Raw genomic sequence first — 14,672 nt, 5'->3', positions numbered from 1 at the left:
TTGTTAGTGCACTTTGTCTAAACTGCTCTTTTTGTTTTCACTGTTACTTGTTTACGTTTAGCTGTTTTTCTAGGTCTGTTTAGTGTTTGTTGTTTTATGTGTGACAGTCTCCATTTTTTCCTGATCCTCCTGATTTTTTCCAAACAACTGTTCACCATTCAACTCAACACTACAGGACAGTCTCAACATTTTCAATGTACTCAATGTTTTCAACCTTCTACAATCACCATCATTTCGGGACACTTTGCTGGACTGCCTTATTTGTGGGTGAGATCATTTCTTTTTTGTTTGGATTTTTTCTACTTTAATTTGATACTTTGTTTCCTGTATTTTTTGTTATTTTGTTACTTTGTATGGATTTCAATTACCCTGCTATTACTGGACCTGTTGGGCCTACCTGTCATTTTCCCACCATTGCCATAGAGACTGTTAAATGTAATTGTTTCCACAAGTCACTGTTTTTCATCTGTATCTATGTATTTATCTTTTGTCTATCTGTGTGGGTTGTGTTTGTGAGTGTGGGTTTATTGGAGACCCTCCGGACACCATTCATTTCTACTTTGTGAAACTGTTTAGCTTTCTGTTTGTCCCTACATACTTATCTGTACCATCTTATTTCTTACCTGTTACCTGCAATTATTTGAATTCCTGTCTTATCATTATTCATTTAATTCAGTTCATTTTTTCATTTGTTGACATTATTGTTCACAATAATAAACCGATTGTTCGTGAAATTGACACCTCTGACGTCCCTGCTTTTGCTGTCTATCACTCTTGCTGACTTATTTAGTTATAGGAATAGGCCAGTAGTATCTCCTTAGGGAGGACAGTGCCACTGCTTTTCAGTTGTGCAGAGTGATTGTTACAAACATATGTACTGAGCTGTACTGAGGCCTTGTCCAAAGTCAGTTTAAATCTTGTGCTTATATGATTGTATTGGTGGTATACCTTTCTTGTGCATAAAGTGTTTTTGAATCAAAAACCATTTGTCAGCTTAATTTCTTCACTATAGGTAAACGCGGACTCTCCATCCTCGCTGTTCCACTTCAGCGGCTAGTTGAGCATACCGCAGTTTCTTCCTCTCATACATCAATGAAGCAGTTATTTAATAGGTAAGTTGACAATCTCTGGGCAATAATGCTGAAGACAATCTTGCCTTTTACGTTTAATAGGGAAATAGGGTGAAACTGACTGATGCTTGTAGAATCTTTTTCTTTAGGTATAAAGACTCCACCTGCTCGGCGCCATGCTCTTGGTACAACCTGTTTTTCCCATGCCACTTTTATCAATTTCCACAGGATTTGTAGAACTCCTGAAGCACTCTTGTACACTCTGTACAGAACTCCATTAGGCCCTGGTGATGATGAAGCCCTTGCTTTTTTCACAGCTTGCTCTACTTCTTTCCACTTAGGTGCACGGTCCTCCATTTGGTATTCTGGTGGATTGACAGGTGGGATGTCTGAAGGAATTGACATAGGCTCCTGCCTTTTTGAATCTGTATCCCCCAAATATCTCTCCAGCTCAAACTTAGATGCTTTTAGTGTGCCATTTCTCACTGGTGAATAACTTCTTTACAAATTTGAATGGGTCTTTATAAAAGTTAGTTCTCGCACGCTCCTTTTTGTAGCATTTCGGTAAGCGCTTGGCTCTGCGCAATGTTGCAAGCTTGTCTTTTATGACCCTTTGTAACAGATTGAGTCCCTCCTTCTGACTTTGTTCTGCTCTTCTCCATTGCTTCCTCAGCTGTCTCCTTTTCTAACTAAGCGTTCAATCTCCTGCTGTTGTCTAGACTTTCCAGAAATTGTTTGTACTTTTTCCTTTCTTTTTTTCAACTCCAAGCCTCTCGCTTCCATATGTGTAGATAATGTCCCCAGATTTATCCAGCTTCTTTTCAACTGTTCCACTTAACCTTTCCAATGCAAAGCAGAGATCCGTGTTTACTGTGTCCCAAGCAGTTTTCTCACAAGCTCTTGGCCATTTAACTCCAGGCTTGTGACCGTTGAGGTTCTTTTCTCTTTTATAATGGTTTGTCTGACCGGGATCACAAGGATCATTAGGTTCATCACTAACTGTATCCATGCAAGTCCTCCTCACGTTTGACAGGGGTGCTGCTATCCTGCGAACTGTGGTTTGCTTCCTGTCGCTGGATTTCGTTCGACTGACTTGACTGACTTCGTAAGAAGTACTGATCAATGCGAGGCCCTTGTCCATTCTCCCTTAATGAATCTTCAAACCCCTGACCGTTTTCGCCTTGCTCCAGCCGCAGACACAAACCTGGAGTTCTGTGTCTTTGCTAACTGCAGATCTTGAACTAGTCTTTTGTGAAGTACTCTCCATTCTCTCTCCACTCTCCTCCTTTTCTTTCCCTCCTCCTCCCCCTCCTCTGATCTCTCTATCTCTGTTCCTCTGGAATCTACCACACTCTCTCCCTCTTCCTCCGCTAAGAACCTTGGAGTCACCCTGGACCCCTGCCTCTCTTATTCCCAGCACATCTCCACTCTGGCACGCACTTGCCGATTCTTCCTGAGCAACATCCGAAGAATCCGACCCTTCCTCACCAACTATGCTACCCAGCTCCTGGTCCAGTCCCTGGTACTCTCCCGCCTAGACTACTGCAACTCACTCCTGGCTGGCCTCCCTGCGTCCGCCACCCGTCCGCTCCAGCTCATCCAGAACTCTGCTGCCCGCCTGGTGTTCTCTCTGCCTTGCTTCGCCCACGCTACTCCACTACTCCGCTCACTCCACTGGCTCCCAATCACCGCTCGCATCCAGTTCAAGACTCTTGTACTAGCCTACAGATGCCTTGACCAGACTGCACCCAGCTACCTCCAGACCCTCATCTCTCCCTACACCCCCACTCGACCTCTCCGCTCCGCCTGCACTAGAAGACTGGCTCTACCTCCGCTACACTCCCCTGCCTCCAGAGCCCACTCCTTCTCCACCCTTGCTCCGCAGTGGTGGAACGACCTTCCTACAGATGTCAGGACTGCCTAGTCCCTGACCACATTCCGGCGCCTCCTTAAGACTCACCTCTTCAAACAGCACCTGTAGAACTCCTCTGTTGTATCCTAGGACACTATCACCCTTCATTTAAATATGCTTTATTTTGCTCTTATCTGCCCCCTATTTTACTGCATTTAATCCTGTACTTCAGAATATTGTAATCTGCCAAGTGTTTAACCTGTAGTATTTTGTACTTAATCATATCCTGATGTAACTATCACTATTTAATCATATCCTGATGTAACTTTCACTGTTATCTGCTGTATTATTGAATTGTGGTTTGTCACACTTGGGGGGGGGGGGAAATAATAATTATTGTATTTCTTGCTCTTATTGTATGACTTGTATTGTAACACTTGAATGTATTTGTATTTGCTTGCGATTGTAAGTCGCCCTGGATAAGGGCGTCTGCTAAGAAATAAATAATAATAATAATAATTCTCATATCCATTTCCATTCCTAAGTCGTTAACCGTGTTGTCCAATGTTCAACGAGTCATCTTCCGCCTCTGCTCTCGCGGACTCTAGGGGTATTTTTCTCTAATTTCTTAGACGCTATGGGTGGGTGTCCATTGGACATGTATTTCTTTTAGTGTTCTAGATATTATACGGGGCGAAGGTAAGACCGTGGAGGGTCTTCATAACCTTGGTATCAAGAACAATGATCTGAGTAAACTGCTGAGGCTTGCTGTTCATCCACTGGAGGATAGCTTTGCTCTGGACATTCGCCATCCCGCAGTCATGGTGAGTTTTTCATGAGAAACGATAAAAGCGAAGACTACCATGTAAGAGCCAACTATTTAAAAGTAAACGCTTATGAGAATAAAAGTAAAATATAAATACTATATCAAACAACTAAAGTACTTTAAAAAAGGCAATGCTATAATGCCTTTTTACAATATAGTTGATAAGTACACTGCTTACTGATTTTAGGTAAACATTTAAATGACATTTTTGCTGTCTGACTTGCACATCCAAAAATGGTAAAATATTAAACTGTGAATTAATAAAGTTCCATTGTACAGTATAGTACGGCATGTAGATAATTCATGTTACCACTTCCTAACTGTTTAGTACTGAATTGTAAAACTAGGGAGCACTCTACTAGGGGTCTGCTGATACTTGTACTCATAACACCGTGTAACAATTTTTTTTTTTTTTTGGTTCCTGGGTAGTAAGTGTTATTTCCTAATTGCTTGTGCCTCAAAAGTATAGAAAATGGCTATTATTCCCCACAAACTTTGCTTTTGTGACCAGGACAGTGATATTTTGAAATTTACCTGTTTTCCAGAACATTCCAGATAGATTCAGTGCTGAGTAAACTTGGAGTAACTTCTAGGACTTTCTAGAACTTTCCAGTAATATAAATAGTAGTATAAATATAGGGGCCTTAAGCCCACCAGTTCAGTTTAGTTCCAGCTGCCTAAGTGGATACATATCTGGCATCCGGCAGACGCATTTTGCTATGTCTGCAGCCAATTTATCAAGACAAGAGCGAAGAAGTACTCCGTGGAAGCATCTGCTAAGATGTGTGAGGCCTACAAGGCATATTTCGGCATGCCTGTCGGGGATCAAGACAAACCCTGGGTACCTCATTTCACCTGCGAGCACTGCAAAAAAACTCTGGAAGGTGAGATGGACAATTGTTGCTCAGAATTTTATGTTATAAAATTTGTTAACTTTTAAAATTGTAAAAGTTTTTAATTTTAAAATGTTTTACAATTTTCAATATTATTGAAAAAATATATCATTGTCACAAAGACGGCCGGAGTGGGTGGCGTCAGACCAGAGCCAGGAAATAAATAAACAAAACGAGAGGTAGTTTGGTGAAGCTGAGCGAATGCTTTCGCTCAGCATTTAATAAATAAACAGAACAGAAAATAAAAGGTTTGAACACAAAACAGGACACGGCTCTATACGCAAAAATAAAGAGACAAACAAAACAAACACGGTGAGTGAAACACTTATATTTACGTTCTTACTTTCTTTTACTATTTAGTTTCTCCTTCTCCACACTCGTTCTCCACTCACCGAACACCCAACCCCGAGTGAATGAAAATGTGTCTATATATACTGTTGTGCTGGGATTCAATTACTAATTAATTATTCACTTGAATCCCAGCACGTGAATGAATTACGTGCAACCCCGTGCTCACATATTACATTTAACCAGCACGTGAAGTGATTTGTGCCCTCCTCGTGCCTAAATACAAATCTACATTTTTAAATACACGTGAAACACAGACCCGTTTATATCCCGTGTACCAATCTCTATACACCAACATTAACACACGCAACATACAACACATAACACACAAATGCACACAGGGGCGGGGCACATTGCCACAATCATATATGAAAAATGTTGCGAGAATCTCTTACACATTAGTCATGGGTGAAATAAATGTATTTTTGTAGGATGGTACAGAGGGGAAAAGAGAGCCATGAAGTTCACTATCCCAAGAATTTGGCAGGAACCCACTGACCACTCGAGCAACTGCTACTTCTGCATGGTGGACCCTTCCAAACGTTGTACTGGCAAGAATGCACCTGCTATCACGTATCCGGACCTTCCTTCATCCATCGCCCCAGTGCCACACTGCCATGAGCTCCCCGTACCCACTCCTCCGGAGAGAGAGCAGTCGTCTTTAGAAGAGAGCAGCAAGTCAGAGAGCGAGGAAGACGTTGTAGATCCAGATGACAATTTCAGAGGTGGAGCTGAGGAGAGAAACCCATACTACCCCAACCAAAAAGACCTCAACGACTTGATTAGAGATCTTGGTCTCACCAAGTCCAGTGCCGAGCTTTTGACGTCTAGGCTCAAGCAGTGGAACTTGTTGGATGAAAGTGTGCAAGTCGCAGATCAGAGGAAGCGTCACCAACCTTTTCCCAGCTTCTTCACCTGTCAAGATGGGCTCTGCTTCTGCCACAATGTGACCAGTTTGTTCAAGGCAATCGGAATCGCCTGTAACCAGAATGAGTGGCGCCTCTTCATTGACAGCTCATCCAGGAGCCTCAAAGCCATGCTGCTCCATAATGGTAACAAGTACCCGTCTCTTCCCCTGGCTCACTCGGTGCACCTCAAAGAGGATTACAACAGCATCAAGACCTTGCTGGACGCCTTGAAGTATGATGAGTACGGCTGGGAGGTCATAGGAGACTTCAAAATGGTGGCATTCCTGATGGGTCTCCAAGGCGGTTTTACCAAGTTTCCCTGCAATCTTTGCCTTTGGGACAGCAGGGACACCAAGGCGCACTACCACAGGTGGGACTGGCCACAGCGGACAGAGTTCTCTGTGGGGAGGAACAACGTCAAGTGGGAGCCACTGGTGGACTCCCGGAAGGTGCTGATGCCACCACTGCACATCAAATTGGGCCTTATGAAACAATTTGTCAGAGCTCTAGATAAGGAGTCGGTAGCCTTCAAGTACCTTCAAGACTTCTTCCCTAAGCTGTCTGAGGCAAAGGTCAAAGCCGGTGTCTTCGTCGGACCACAGATAAAGAAGATCCTGGAGTGCAATGAATTCCCCAAGAAGCACACTAGTAAGGAGAAAGCGGCTTGGAACAGCTTTGTCGCAGTGGTTCGGGGCCTCCTGGGCAATCACAAGGCCGAAAACTATGTGGAGCTGGTTGAGACTCTGGTGAAGAACTACGGCACAATGGGCTGTAGGATGTCCCTCAAAGTCCATATCCTTGATGCTCATCTTGATAAATTCAAGGAGAACATGGGAGCGTACTCGGAGGAGCAAGGCGAGCGCTTCCACCAGGATATACTGGACTTTGAACGCCGCTACCAAGGACAGTATAACGAGAACATGATGGGAGACTACATTTGGGGGCTGATTTGTGAAAGTGATTTACAGTATAATCGTAAATCTCGAAAAACTACTCACTTCTAAATCTTTTGTAGTCATTTTTGTATTACTTTAGTATAAATACATGTTAATTTGGATTCATAGGTTGTTTTTTTCTGACTTTATGTGAACGAAAAGACACACATTCGCCAGTTTTCTCACTGGAAATAGGTAAATTTCAAAATATCACTGTTCTGGTCACAAAAGCAAAGTTTGTGGGGGATAATAGCCATTTTCTATACTTTTGAGGCATAAGCAATTAGGAAATAACACTTACTACCCAGGAACAAAAATTGTGTTACATAATTGGCTTTTAGAAGCATTTATCGACAGGTATTAAATAAATCCATTCATTAAAAGCCGATTGGAAGCAAATTTTCCGCTCATCCGGGACACTGACATTTTTACTGCCATTCTGCTTTACCGAGGTCAAAGTTAATTGCCATCAGTGGAAACTCATCTGTCTCTTACTAGTCCCCCTGACAGAGAAACTCATTTTCCTCAATTCACTCAAGTCTTCACTTTCTGGTGCACAGGAGTCACATTTGATACCCATCTGCATTCTGTAGTTGGTTAAGCTAATAAATGCTCTATCTGGGGAACTGCTTCTCCTTTTTGATTAAACTTGCATGAATTTTTTTACAAGAACAAATTATTCCAAAAAAAGACAAGGTTAAAACATTTTTGTGAGTTCATCCTTTTGATATTTTAATTGATTGGTTAATTACCTAATTGAACTGAACTTTGCATTCGTCCACAGTAGCGGCCTAATATTCATGAGTTGATCCTGGTCTCTCCCCTTGCCCCCTGCTCTGACTGTGCGCTCCACTATGTTTAACCAACATGGATCTTTAAAACTTACAAAATCATGGCCTTGTGCCTCACAATGCAAACAGGCGTGTGTAAGATATGTCTTACTGCACACCCTGTCATGGGTTTTTGCTTACTGGAAGTGGTATATTTGAGTTTTTTTAAAGGATGTTAATAAAAAAAGCTACAGACACACATGAATGCACCATCAAAATGGTAGCCAGACTTCTGGACTTGCTAAGTAATTAGCAGAAGCTCATTTATTGACTATTGAATCTTTAATGCATTTATCTCTCTTTTTTTTCTCAGTGGGTCAATGATACTGAAACAAACTACATGTGCCATTCCTGGCCTTCTAGTTGTCAGGAGCTTCTAAGGCAGACGTTTCCAGGTGTATACGCCAAATCAGACTAAACTTTTTCAGTTTGGTAAGCCTTGACAAGCTGCCTTGATCTGCCCTGCTGAGCATGTTTTCAGTGGTCTGTTCAGGTCAAGACTTGTTTATATTTGCGTGTGCATGAAATATGAGCACCCAAAATCATATCGTTTGACGTTGGCCCCTTGACAAAAATGTCACAACCAGTGAGTTGAATCTTAGCTATTTTACACAAATTTGCAAATTAGTAAAATGTTTAATAACATTTTATACAATGATATAAGTCTAACAATAGTGTTATTGTTATTAGTCTAACAACAGACAATAATAGTCTGGTTCAAGACATCAATAGTGCTATTGGAGAATGAATAACACATTTCAAATCTGGCAAAGAATACAAAAAAGCATCATTTCATCTATTTACAGATTTATGTTGTTAACTCAATGGATCCAGTTTTAACAACCATGGTATTGGTTTACAAAGATGTGTTTTAGGTTTACAAAGATGTCTTATTTGTCAGACCTGAAAACTAATTGGAATACAGATATGGCCAAAAGTTTTGCATCACCCTATAGAATTAACTAATTTTGCTTCCTAAAGTTAAATGAAACCTGCTGAATAATGTTACGTTAACATATTGAATTGTGTACCGCTTTGTCGTTTTTCATGTACTTAATGAAAAACTGACAAATTGAAAAATGTGACATTTCAGAATCTAATGAAATACTGTACTACTATTATGGCTTCTGGTAGACTTTTGCAATATCATTTTGTAGTTTCTTTGAATACATAAGTAAAAGGTCTAAATTATGTACATATAGTTTTTTACTTTTAAATTGTCTCAGTCCTAAAATTATAGGTGATGCATAACTTTTGTCCATAGCTGTATGTGTTTGTGTTCCCAGTAAAGTTGAGTTACAGTTTAACATTAGCCAGCAGGAGTGTGGTTGTGCTGGCCTCCTTGCCCACCTTGCCATTTGTGTGACCTTTGGGGAAAAAATAAAGCTCTTAATTATCCAGTGTCATCTAATCCGCAAAAACCACACCCCCCAACCTCCAGTGAACCCAGATTCTAATTGTTTTCTTGTTTTCAAATGCTGTTCATCCATCATGCTCAAGAAGAAACAGTTGAACAAGTTAAACTAGCTGAACTTTTCTACCAGCACAAGATTCCTCTCAGGTCAGTATTACCCTTTTGATATATCAATACATTCCAACAGCCTTCTGGTTCTGTCAGATCTCTTTTCTTTTAAGTCTTGGTTTGTTTCCATGGAAACCCCTTTGGAAACTAATATAAGTAACAGAAAAAATGTAAAGTGGCATAATATACAGTATAGATCATATACAGCTTTATTGCCTGAAATAGCAAGGCCCTCTGCTTACCAAAGGAACTTAAAAAAGAATACACAGTCTACCTTTTTTTAATTACAGGGAAAATAATAATCTACCACAAGCAGAAGATTGTTTAACTCGCTATAGATCTTAAATTATTCCCACCTTTGAATTAAATGGGTAAGGTTAGATTTAAATGTTAGATGTTGAGAAGGTGTAAGTGATGTGGGAAATAGAGCAGAACACTGCCGTCGGCTGGGTCAAGTTTCTCTAAATACAGAAGGTTTGTAATCCCTGAGGGGAGTGAAAAGATTATTGCAGTATACCCTTCCTTAGCAGATACCTTTTTTTTGGTTCCAGGTGAGAAAAACGTTCAGGGGATTCACAACACATTTTGCGACTAATGTGTTGTGAATCCCTTGATAATTCTGCATTAAAATTGTATTTTACAAAAAGAATCCATTTCAGTAATTACAACCTCAGTATTGTTATTTGCTGCTTTTCACTGTGCTGCATTTATAAGGCATGCCTTATTTAATTTAGGAAGTTCAGAAACGGATGCTATAATCCAACCTTCGGCAGTTATGTCCATTTTTATACCAAGTCATACATTTAAATTTAACATATTGACTTGATTTTTAAACGTTATGGTCATCATGCTAATGAGAGAAAGCATCCACAACTTCAATACACAGAATTTAGTCATGTAAATAAATGAGTTCAGTACTGAAGGCACTAGCCTGAATATTTGTATACATGACTTGGTTTATAACAGTTTTACCTTAAAGGAAAATGGAACATCCAGCTCCCTAACTTGGAGGGAATTAAGACATCATGCCAGTACCTTACATTTTTTTAATGTAGCATCCCCTATTTCCAAAAAAAATAAAGAAATGATGGAGCAGTCGCCGGGTTCTCCCTTATATGCAAAATTCAAAGCTTTAACCTTGAGGTACAGCTGTCAAGGTGACAAATCACTGCTGCACTGTTTATACATACTGTTTTTCTATTGAATTCAAACCAGTTTTATCTTTTATAGATGCAGCAGCAAAACAACCTTGAATCAAGCCAGAGTACGAAGATCATTAATTTCTTATTTGTCAGCTGTCTTTGTTGCTTTAGTTCTGTGTTGTAAAAAGTTGATATGCACACAGATGAAACTGTAACCCATTAATGTGTTTTCTCTCCCAAAAGGATTGGGTTTGTATTCGTTGATGAGAAATGTGATGGTAACAAGGACGCTGGCGTCCTCTATAGTGTGAGATGAAATTCTTAGCACTTGTTTCTCTTCTTTTTCACATGTGTAATGAAAGACATAACAGGTTATGATCTCTTCATTGCCTCTCATTTGACTGGTAACAGAAGAAAATTGCACAAACAGTATCCAGCCTAGAAAATATTATTGTATTGCACCTACGGATATACAATAAAGTGAAGAGTGGAGATGTGTTGACTGTGGACAGTGGTTGGGTTTCTGAAGAAGTACCCTTGTGCTGATGCTTTGAGAATCATTGGCTTGCATTCCCAATATGATGACAAAAGGAAGGTGGGCTTGGCTAGTTTTTAATACATACTTCTAACCAATGTGCATCATATTTGGTTTCATGAATGATTTGTGTTTAGGCTCAACAGCAACTCTGAGCATAAATATTTTTCTCTGACATTCTTGTCATAGCCCTAACTGCCTTTCTTGTCAAAGTGATTTCTATTCAATGTGATGTCAAATCGTTAATACAGGCTTTCATGGTATTTGTAAAAACTAAAATAACGTTTTATATATTCCCCCATTTCTTTCTATGCCCAATCTGGAAGATGACCATCAACCTCCTTTCTCACAGTCAAGTCAATTGCCTTTTTTCACACACCGAACCTAAGCAAAAAAGTTATTGAGCCGCTGAACCCTGGAAGCAGGGCCCAGCCTAGACTTGTGCTTGGAGATGAAATGGCTCAATCTGACTTTCCTTAATTAAACAGAGGGAACGTGAAGGCCAATGCTGCATGCCTTTTGCGGAATTTGAACCAGTCTCACAAATGGTTCACCCTGCACTCCAAACGGCAGTACTTTTTCTAGGTGAGCTGCTAGGGACCTCAAAACACTTTAGATCTTTGATTTTGAAAATCTTGGCACACAGAGGTCCCTATTTTAATGATCTAAGCAGTGATGTTTTAATGCTTTTAAGCATCTGATGTTTTGATGCTGTACATGCAAAGGAAAAATGACTGAAAGTGAAACTGAATGCTTACAGATTTTAATTAATGCAGATAAATTCTCAAAATACTTTGAGAACAAGAGGAGGAATGCTTTTTCTCTGACCTGATGAAAAATCACAGAGAATATCATGCTGTGTAAGCAGCACACCTTGACCCCTGTAAAAGAATATCGAAACACAAAATAAAACTCTCTTGAAAGTGTAAATCACAATGACCCCACTCTGCAGCAAACAGGCGACCTTTGCTAATCATTGGAAGCCTGGAGTTTGTGGGACCGTGTGACAAGCAGGCTGTAGTGGATGACGTCAGGCCAGAAAGAATTACAGAGACAGGCAGTACTTGTGTTGAAACTGAGTCGCTGCGGCGCTCAGTATGTTTATTAAACAAACAAATAAAAGGTTGAACAAAACAGAACACGGCACTTTAAGCCAAAATAAATAGACAAACAAAACGGACTAACATTTAAACAAACGGTGGACTAAGACAAACAAACACGGTGAGTACAAACACATTATTATTATTATTATTATTATTATTATTATTATTATTATTATTATTATTATTATTATTTCCATTTATTTTGCCTCCTCTCCACACCCGTTCTCCACTCACCGAACACACAACCCCGAGTGAGTAAAACGTGCATCTATATATACTGTTGTGCCGGGATTCAATTACTAATTAATTATTCACTTGAATCCCAGCACGTGAACTAATTATGTGCTACTCCGTGCTCACATATTAAATACTTTAAATGCACTTGAAGTGAAGTGCAATCCCTGTGCCTAAATACAATTATACATTTTAAATAACTCGTGCTGCACACACCCATTTATATCCCGTGCAGCCATATCTAAACACCAACATGTATAACACACGCAACATACAAGATAAAACACAGAAATGCACACAGGGGCGGGACACATTGCCACAGACCTACAGCAAGTTTTAAGGAGGAATGGGATGCATTACATTTCATTGTTTTATTAAGTTGATATTCTATATGGGCGTAACAAATTGAGTTGTCTGATACAACAGGCAGGTGGGGTTTTCTACAGGAAGAGTGGGCTGGGTGCTCTCCCACAAGCCTTGTTCAATGGAGTTCCCTTCAGCAGTGAAGAAATGGATCCTGAGGAGCTGGAGACCATTCTTCTCCAACGCATCGTGGAGGCCACAGGCTTCTTGCAGAGATCAGTCTTCATGGTATGCATTGCTTAACATGTTTCCACCAACCAGACTCATACATGCTTGCCTTGACATCAAATCAGTAATTGGTGTCCTAACCTTCGTCCTTCATTATGGTTATTTTCTCACGCAAATGACTAAGATATGCCTGTGCTAGGAAGTTCTGCTTATGGCTTTTGACCACAAATTATTGTTGTGTAATAAATAGAGATGACGTGATTTAAGGTATTGTTGGGACTCGGATTTTGTTTGGTTATATGATTAGTTATATGTGGTATAGCAGATCAGTGGTTTGTGAGATGCAGCTGCATTATTTTGTAGATATTTCAGTGACTACCTGGAATTTGCTCACAGACCGCTTGGTAGCTACCCAGACCACAGGCAGTTTAGATAATATTGTTTGTTGTGATATATCAGGGTCAGTTGACTGATGAAACAGATGTGGAGTATCTTATGGACCAACCCAACGTGGTTCCTCGTATTAATACGCGGATTCTGAGTTTAAGAAGGAGTTACCTGGATCTCACCTCAAAACCAGGTAATTTGAATTTTTAAAAGTATTATTTTATTGTTTATTTAATTCATGCTTTGCCACTTTTAAAAGTACAAATCATTCTAAAATTCTAGGTGTGGAGACAACTTCTTGGTTATCTAGGTCATGGTGACTGCTATCCGTGAGTTCTCTAATTAATGTGGCTAGTGAAGCCTCATGTTTGATGGAAGTTCCTAAATTCCTATCATCAATATATTTGCTGTTATGCAATGCTGATGTGACCTACTTGGTTTATATCGCCCTGTATAATGGTAGTAAATACTTTGTATGCATTCAGCTGGAAGCCATTACAGTGAATGTTTTATATTGTTATATTCTTCACTAAAAATGTACCTAGTTTTACTGAAAACATTACTCTGGTATTATAAATCTACACAGTTACAGATATGGCAATATTCCAGTTTGGAATGTATGGTACAAAACTGAAAATAAACACCCTTTTTATTTTTAATAGCATGATCTTCACTGTTGTGATTTTATATTAAGTTCAAATGTCTGTAGGATTTTTCTTTATTATAAAAGACTGTTTTGCTTTACAGCTCTTGTTCATCTATATGAGATCTCTGTACAATAAGATACACCTACCTTTTATAATATAAAGCATTCTTGACTTTACAGCTATACAAGACATGACACTTCCACTTTCTCCTTCCTTGATTCCAGAGTCAAGACTGCTGTTATTGCAGAAAACATGAAATACTAAGAACGGTAAAGCATTGCAATCTGTTGTTGCTCTGATTTTTAATGAGTCCATGTTCTAGATTTCCTGAAAGTTGATGACCATAGAAGGAATCTGCAAAGTAGTCCATACGAGAATACAGTATAGCAAAAAAAGTAGCTAAAATGGACTGATGTCTAAGGAAATTCTGTAACATCTGCTTCAGATGAACTGTGATTTTGGCATTAAGTTGAGTTTCTCTTCTCTTCAGGGAGCATTTTATATAATATTTCAGGACAAAAGATTGAATGAGATGCAAATGTTAAACTGCTTTTTCAATCCTTGTAACTATAAAAACACTGTACAACAAAATGTATATCTTACCAAAGTCTGAGAGAGACCTAAAAATGAAACTAAACTGAAAATGTCATTTATGATTCCAGTGTATTTAAATATTATTTAAAATGAAGTTGGGTGAAAATTCTTGTGCCAAAAATGATAGCTGCCCATAGCAACATTATCAGCAGTTCACAGACCTCTAAGAGAAGAACATATATATTTATCCCTAGCACTGGTACTTGGGTGGGGGGAAATGAGTACTGCCAATTGATAATGGTTAGTGTCACCAAGAACGCCACTTAAATGGACACAAGGTGTGGGGGGGGGGTGTGCACACACCAGATACCAGGA

At 39.6% G+C, this 14,672-nt stretch overlaps 1 pseudogene; it reads left to right on the top strand.

Moving 5' to 3' along the window:
• LOC117406222 (UDP-glucose:glycoprotein glucosyltransferase 2-like) overlaps positions 1-14,672 on the top strand; it is a 53,118-nt pseudogene that overhangs the window by 16,697 nt on the left and 21,749 nt on the right.

Source organism: Acipenser ruthenus, chromosome 9 (genome assembly GCF_902713425.1).
Source record: "Acipenser ruthenus chromosome 9, fAciRut3.2 maternal haplotype, whole genome shotgun sequence".
In the NCBI taxonomy this organism is placed as follows: domain Eukaryota; kingdom Metazoa; phylum Chordata; class Actinopteri; order Acipenseriformes; family Acipenseridae; genus Acipenser; species Acipenser ruthenus.
This window is presented reverse-complemented; position numbering and strand designations above follow the sequence as displayed.